The 7497-nt window shown below is 49.4% G+C and overlaps 1 long non-coding RNA gene across 1 annotated transcript; it reads left to right on the forward strand.

Moving 5' to 3' along the window:
* Window positions 1–3294: 3294 nt before the first annotated feature.
* On the forward strand, window positions 3295–6926 carry LOC117804452. Its single transcript, XR_004628918.1, has 3 exons — window positions 3295–3318; window positions 4766–5550; window positions 5659–6926. It is a non-coding gene; the product is annotated as an uncharacterized LOC117804452 (long non-coding RNA).
* The last annotated feature ends 571 nt before the right edge of the window (window positions 6927–7497 follow it).

The following is a 7497-nucleotide window of genomic DNA, read 5'->3' on the forward strand; positions in this document are numbered from 1 at the left end:
TTCTTGGTTTGATAACGATCTGACTTAAATTAGACATGACCTAGGCGGTGCTACAGATGGAAACTTTACCCCCCCCCCGAATTCATGTACCGAAACCCTAACCTCCAGTGTGACAGTGGAGGGTGGAGCCCTCAAACATGGGATTAGTGCCCTTATAAGGGGCTGCAGAGACTCGAGTTTTCACTTCCACCACCCAAGGACACAGGGCACAGACAGGCATCCGTGAACGAGGAAGTGGGCTCTCACGGACATGGAATCTGCTGGCGCCTTGGTCTTGGACTCCCCAGCCTCCAGAGCTGTGAGAGATACATTTCTGTTGTTAATAAGCCCCCTGAGCTGTGGTATTCTGTTATGGCGGCCCAGGGGTGCTAAGGCAGGAGGGTACAGGGTATCTCTTTAACTGTGGAATTTCATGGAAAATCTACTTAGGCCGAGGGAGGCTGACAGAACTAAACCTGCTAAATGCCTACTGGGTGCCAGACCACTTGTAAATGCCATCACCTTACAGATGGAGAAACCACAGCCCAGAGAGGCTGAGGGACTTCTTCAAGGTCACACACCCAGTAGGGCAGATCCAGGAATGGAATCTATGTCCCGCTGACTCCAAATTCCATATTCTTCTGGGCTTCAGTAAAGGTGGCCAGTGGATTATGGCTAAGAAAATCAATGCTATTTTTAGAAACACAGTAAAGGTAAGGAATCATTTTCTGGATCCTCAGTGACACACGATCTGTCTGTTGCAGAGACGTGTCCTTGAGCTGCGCCATCAGCCATGGCTGGGAGCCTGGGCTCTGAAACCAGACTGCCACTGTCCCACTCCAGTTTGTCATTGGTCCTTTATTCCCTGTGTAACCTTAGATGAGTTATCCAAGCTCCTACTGCCTCAGTTTCCCCACCACCAAAGTAGGGTCAGTAATAATCCTTACCCCTAGGGCTGTAACGAATGTTAAGTGAAGCTCAGGGTGCCTGGTGCAGAATAAGCCCTCAGGAAGGTCAGCGGTGAGGATGTCTTCCACCCATGACCCGTCCTAGAGAGTGTAGGGCTGGACCTGGAGAGGCCAGGAATCCAGGACCCAGAGAGAGACCCATGGGGGCCGGGTGCTTTCGTGTCCCGGACAAACGCCTGGTGTTCCCTGCGGGTGGGAGTCAATGAACCCGCCGAGCCGGTGGCACATTGAGGGGTGGGCGGGTCTCATCAGAAATGTATTTTGGTCTGTGGTTTCTCCGAGGCATTTTTATCTTTCCCAAATGACCCCCTTGGGAAAATGAGGCAGCTCGATCTCTAAAAATAGCCAGGATGTGAGAGAGGAAGTGAGAGGTTTCCCAAGAGAGGGCAGAGCAGTGGTTGCAGGAGCTCAGAGCCGGCCCGCACCTCCACCCGGTCAGGATGGTCCACCAACCGAGGGTCTGAATGACTTCCTCCTTCCTGGACCGAGGCCATTGTCTTGATGACAGCGGGGCTCCGTCTATGGTGGGCTGACCTCAGCTGAGCAGGGCAGTTACCCGGCCCTTCACCTCTTTGGTGGCGAGAGAGGGAAGGACTCGGGGTCCCTGCTGCGCCCCCCAAGGGAGGGGCTGTTTGCCGAAGCCGCTAAGAACCTCCTGCAATGTTACAGGGGAGGGAGGGAAGCTGTTGCCTTCTCGTGGGAGGCAGAGTCTGGGGGAAGGAGGTGTCTGAAGTAATCACTCACTCACCCACCCACCAGTCACTGGGTGTTGTGTTATTTCCCAGGGCTGCCCTACCAAAGTACAAGCTGGGTGGCTTGAACAACAGGAATTTATTCTCCCACAGTACTGGAAGTCCCAGGTCAGGGTGCTGGCAGGGCCACGCTCTCTCCGGAAGCTCTAGGGGACCATGGTCGGTTGCCTCTCCCAGCTTGGGGCGCTTGCTGGCAGTCTCTGCATCCCTTGGGTGGTAGATGTATTTGTGCCATCGCTGCCTCTGTCATCCCATAGCCTCCTTCCCTCTGTGTCCTGTCTGTATCTTCATGTGGCCTCTTAAAGGACACCAGTCATCGGATGTAGGGCCCGTCCTAACCCAGTACGATCTCGCCTGCACTAGTTGCAACTGCAAAGACTCCACTTCCAAGTAAGATCCCATTCTGAGGTTCCGTGTGCCTATGAATTTGGGGGAGCCACTGTTCAACCCAGTTCAGGTGTCTTCTTTATGCCAGATACCCTGCCAGTTGGCCTGGATATAAACATGAGTAAGCCCCCCCCCCCACAATGTCACAGTCTGCAGAAGAGGGAGACACATAAGGAAATTATTGTAAAGCCCTGACCCGAATATGAGCTAATTGTTCACATTTATTGAGCACTTACTAAGGGCCTGGCACAATGTCTATTTTCTATCAATGAATGAATGGCTAGAGAAAATGTGGGATTTATATGCCAGGAAACATTAGTCAGCCATAAAAAAGAAGGAAATCCTGCCATTTGTGACAGCATGGATGGAACTTGAGGGCATTATGCTATGTGAAATAAGTCAGAGAGGGAAGGACAGACACTGTATGACCTCACTTATATGTGGAATCTTAAAAAAAATTCAGAAATAGAACAAATTTGAGTTTTTCAGAGGCAGGTGGTTGGGGATGGGGGAAATAGGCGAAGGGGGTCAAAAGGTATACACTTCCATTTGTGAGATACATAAGTCCTGGGGATGTAACGTACAGCAGGATGGCCCCTGCTAAGAACACTGTGTTGTATATTTGAAGGTTGCTAAGAATAGGTCTTAAAAATTCTAATCATAAGAAAAAATTGGTAGTTATGTGAGGGGATGGATGTTAACTAAACCTACTGTGGTCATAACTTTGCAATACATACATAAATCATTACGGTGCACGTCTTTAACACAATGTTGTACGTCAATGATAGCTTAATAAAACTGGGAAAATATTTTAAAAATATTTTTAAAAGTGCATTTAAGTTCATCTCATCATCCTAGAAAGCCTAAGAGGGGAGTACTACTATCTTAGTACTCACTGAAGAGCACTGCAAGGTGAGTCTCCATTTTAGAGACGAGGAAAGTGAGCTCCAGAAAAACCCAGTAAGCTGCTGTAGGTCACGGAGCTGACTCCCCGGGCTCTGGAAGCCAGGGCATGCCTCCCTGAGGAGCTGGCGTGCAGGCAGAGACTTGGAGGAGAAAGCGGGAGCTATGGGAAGGCTGGAGGGCAGATGGGGCGAGCAAATGTTCCAGGCAGAGGGAAGAGCTGGTGCCAAGGCCGTGAGTCAGGCACAAGCTTAGCATGTGTGAGAGGGAGGGAGGGAGGAGGCGGTGGCAGCTGAGGCAGAGCGAAGGCGAAGGCGGTGAGGAGCCAGGTGAGCCCAGACAGAGGGGGGCCCTGACTTAGTCTTTATAACAGTCTCTTTGGCTGTTCCTGGAAAACGGTCCCCAGTAGGGCAGGGGGGGAAGCTGGCTCAGGTAAGGGCAGAGGTCAGGAGGAAGGGCTGGATTTGGCTTGCTGTTGACAGGACCGCTGATGGCCGTGAAGGGGGGAGAGAAATCCCAGCTTGCAGGCTGAGCCTCTGGGGGCGTAAGATGCTGATGCCGCCGGGAGATGGGGTGGGTGAGTCTGGGCAGGAGCAGTAGCCTGAGTTTAATATGCATGTTAAGCATTTGCTGGCTTTTGAAACCAAGGGACTAAATCTGAATGTCCCCCACCCGCCCCCCACCCCGGGGGTGAGAATCACGCTGGGGCCACTTCTGTGTGGCTCTGCTCCTGGGACCCTGGTTCCCAAACCTAGAGGCCCAGTAGAAAACTCTGGGGGGCATGTTAGCAATACAGACTCGTGGGCCTGATCTCAGCTGCACGGAGTCCTGATGTAAGAGGGTCCAGGAATCTGCTGGGTTAGGAGGCCTACTGTCCTTCCATAGTCCAACTTGCTTTTATTAAGCACTCTTTCAGTGCTTTTATTAAGCACACTTTTCAGTCCTTGTTTTTTTAATCTCATAAGAATTCCATGAGATCCCTTCTCCCCACCCCCCTGTCACAGATGAGAACAAGAGGGCTGACAGCATCTCAGCCTTGTGCCAGTTCTCCCAGCAAATGCATTCGGGCGGCTGGGGGACAAGGAGCTGGACTGCACCATCTGTGACCTTAAGGGCATTCCATGAATCTCCTGACTCTTCAGGCCTCTTTCGTTCAGCCAAGCGCTTTCTCCCGTGCCTGTGGCTGACTTCAGAAAAGCGGTGTTCAGGTTCTTGTCCGGAGTCTGGGTTAGACTGTTGCAGCCGTCTGTGGATCTCCTCCTTGAGTAAATATTTAAATCGGATTGAAATTTTTCCTCTTCAACCTTTCTAAATAAAAATAAATCTTGCCCTCTGGACAGTGTCCGCTTGCTTCCCGTTTATTTAAGAGCTCCGTTTATCCTGCGGAGTGCCGGTGAAGTGGAGCGCAGGCAAAGGCGGATGGCTGTGCTCAAGGAAGAAGAAGGTTCTGCAAGCCGGGGCTGACATCCATCCCTCCCCCGCCCCACGCAGCTGCTCAGCGGAGCCGGGCCCCAGTCATGCCTCGTAACTGGGGCGCAGCCAGAGCCCCTTTTAGCGGAGCAAGCTTGCTCCCCGGCTCATTTGCAGCCCGTGAATTTGGCTGAGTGGTGCCGGCTCCCCCCAGGGGACCGGCTCTGGAGGGAGTCACGTCCCGGATAGACTCCCGGTACCGGGGTAAATGCTCACGAGCTACCGTCAGGGATCACAAGTTGTAAACTTTTTAATGAGGAAAAAAACAAAAACAAAAAACAAACCCTTCTTGCTTTTATTTTTTAGGAGTTAGATCCCCGGGCTCTCAGAGATAAGCCGACAGAATGAGACATTAAGACTGACCACTGAATTCCGTCTGAAATCATTTTAAGCCACTGAATTTCAGAAAATTCCACTTTTCCGACTTCAGCTGCGCCCCCTCTTCCCTTCGTTTGTAATTTAGCCGCCGTTTCCCAAAGACGGGCAGGCAGTAAAGATTCTCGTTCAGAAGGCTCTGCAAAATCAAAAATGAAAAAGAGACATTCTGCCCCTCCCTTGCCGTCCTCTCTCGCCCCGGTTCCGCCAGCACCCCGCCGGCTTGCCAAGAGCCACCCAGGAACAGATTTCCTGCTTCATCTGCCGCCTCTGGCCGGCCGCTCCTACTCCCTGCTCACCCCCCAGAGGCACTGCGGGCCCCGAACCGGCTGCAGACACGGAGCTCGACCGTGGCGCTGATTCACGTGGCCGCAGCCGCTCTCGCTTCTGCTTCTTCCGGAAACGCAGGCAAGCAGCCACCCCCAGTCCACCCAGCCAGGTGACCCTGGGCAAGTCCCTAGTGGCAGGGCCACGTCCAAAGCCCCGGTCCAGGAAGCCAAGGCTTCACCGTCTCTACGCTTGCTCCTCCGTTCCAAGCCCCCGGCTTCCCCTTAGCTGGGCGTGTACTTCATCTCCGATTCGAGCCACGGCAAAGTCAGGAGGCTTGGGTGGTGTTTCTGGCTCAGTAATTACCTTGCTGGGGGCGCCCCGGCTGAGGGAATTGTCCTCTCTGAGCCAGCGTGTCTCCGACTTGAAAACAGGGCAAAATCTCCCAGGTAATCGCTATTTGTCAGCTGCTCTGAAATCGGCTAATAAAAGATAAATCTTTACTTGAACGGATGAATCTTGTTCATTTTTTCTCTTTCCCCCCTTCTCCTTTTTAGTTGTTCTGTAGATCCTAAATGCATCCTTGGTGACCCAGGCAACCTGCAGAGACAACTTCCGATTTATCTATTATGGACCGGATACTTTGGGTTTCCCCAAATTCCTGTGTTAAAGTCCGAGCTCCAAATGGGACTGGAAGAGGAGGTGGGGCCTTTGGGAGATACTGAGGGTGGGGCCCCTGTGGTGGGATTAGTGGCTCTGTAGGAAGAGGAAGCCACCTTCCAGTTTCCTGCCTTGGCCCTGTGACCATAAAGGTGGCCATCCGCAAGCCAGGAGAGGGGCCTTTACCAAGACCGAAATCTACTGACACCGTGAGCTGGGACTTCAGCCTCCAGGAACTGTGAGAAATACATGTCTGTGGATGAAGCTTACCCAGTCTGTGGTGTTCTATTATAGCAGCTGGAGGAGACCATCAAAGTATCTCTGTATAAATACATATATGTCTATCATTGCTTTCTTATTTTTCTATATTTCTGTATCTTGCATTTTTTTCCTCCAGCATATATTGGAATCCCTCTTAATTCACTCAATTTAGCTCCAATTTATTCTTCTTTATGGCCTCATAGAACTCTATGGTGTAGCAGTACTATGATTTCTTTAAGCATTCTCCTAGAGATAATATTTATTTTGTTTCCAGTTCTTTTGTTTGCTTGTTTAATCACTGTTTAAAATGGAGTCCATTTCTGTGAAAATATGTCCTTAGATCTTAAAGCTTTCACTCCTAAGGGATGGATTCCTGGGAGTGCAAATGCTGAGTCAGACATGTATGTATTTTTAATCATAAAAGATGTTGCCATATTCCTTTCCAAAAAGATTGCATTAATACATATTTCCAACCAGAAATGTACGAGAGTTCCCACATCCTCTTTAGCAGCAGGGATTATCGGTCCCCCATTTTCCCATCTGATCAGTGTAAACTCAGGCCTTGCTGTGACTTTACTTCCTATCTCCCTGATTGCCCCTGAGTTTCAGCCTCTTTTCATGCATGTGTTGGTCACCCGGAATTGCTGTTCTGTGAATTACCTATTCACATCCTTGGCTCAGTTTTCTGTTGCGGTGTTTATCCCTGACTTACTTGTTTTGTAAGAGTTCTTTGTATATTATAGCTGTTCACCCTTCAATCTCTGTGTTGCTCTCCAGGCTAGTGTTTATCTGTTGACTTAGTTTATGGTGTCTTTTCCAAGCCAGAGCTTCTCATTTTTAACTTGTCAAATATGTATATATGTACATTATACCTTCTGAATTTCCAATATTGATTAAAAAACTCTCACCCACCCTAGATTTTACATGTGGTACTCCAGTATTTTTGTTTTAATTTTTACATTTAGATCTTCAATCTACCTAGAATTTATTTTGTGTATGGGGTAAGAGAGGGGCTCATTTTATTTTCTTCTCGTTGGATAGTCACTCATTCTCCCATCCTTATTTATTTATTTTTAAGGATTTTATTTATGCATTTGAAAGAGAGAGAGAGCACAGGCAGAGGGGAAGAAGGAGAGAGAGAGAGATCATCTCTAGCAGTCTCTGGGCTGAGGACAGAGCCAACGCGGGGCTTGATCCCAGGACCCTGAGATCATGACCTGAGCTGAAACCAAGAGTTGGATGCTTAACCGATTGAGTCGCCCAGGCGCCCTTCATCCTTATTAAATACCCAATCCTTTCCCAATCTTTATTTAAAATCCAACTGGATTGAAAAAAATCACTTTTTAAAACAGCTTATTGATTTTCAACAATATGGATAGAGCTAGAGAGTCTAATGCTAAGCCAAATAAGTCAGAGAAAGACATACTATCTGATTTCATTCAGGTGGAATTTAAGAAACAAAACAAATGAACAAA

This window comes from Ailuropoda melanoleuca, chromosome 11 (assembly GCF_002007445.2).
Source record: "Ailuropoda melanoleuca isolate Jingjing chromosome 11, ASM200744v2, whole genome shotgun sequence".
Taxonomy (NCBI): domain Eukaryota; kingdom Metazoa; phylum Chordata; class Mammalia; order Carnivora; family Ursidae; genus Ailuropoda; species Ailuropoda melanoleuca.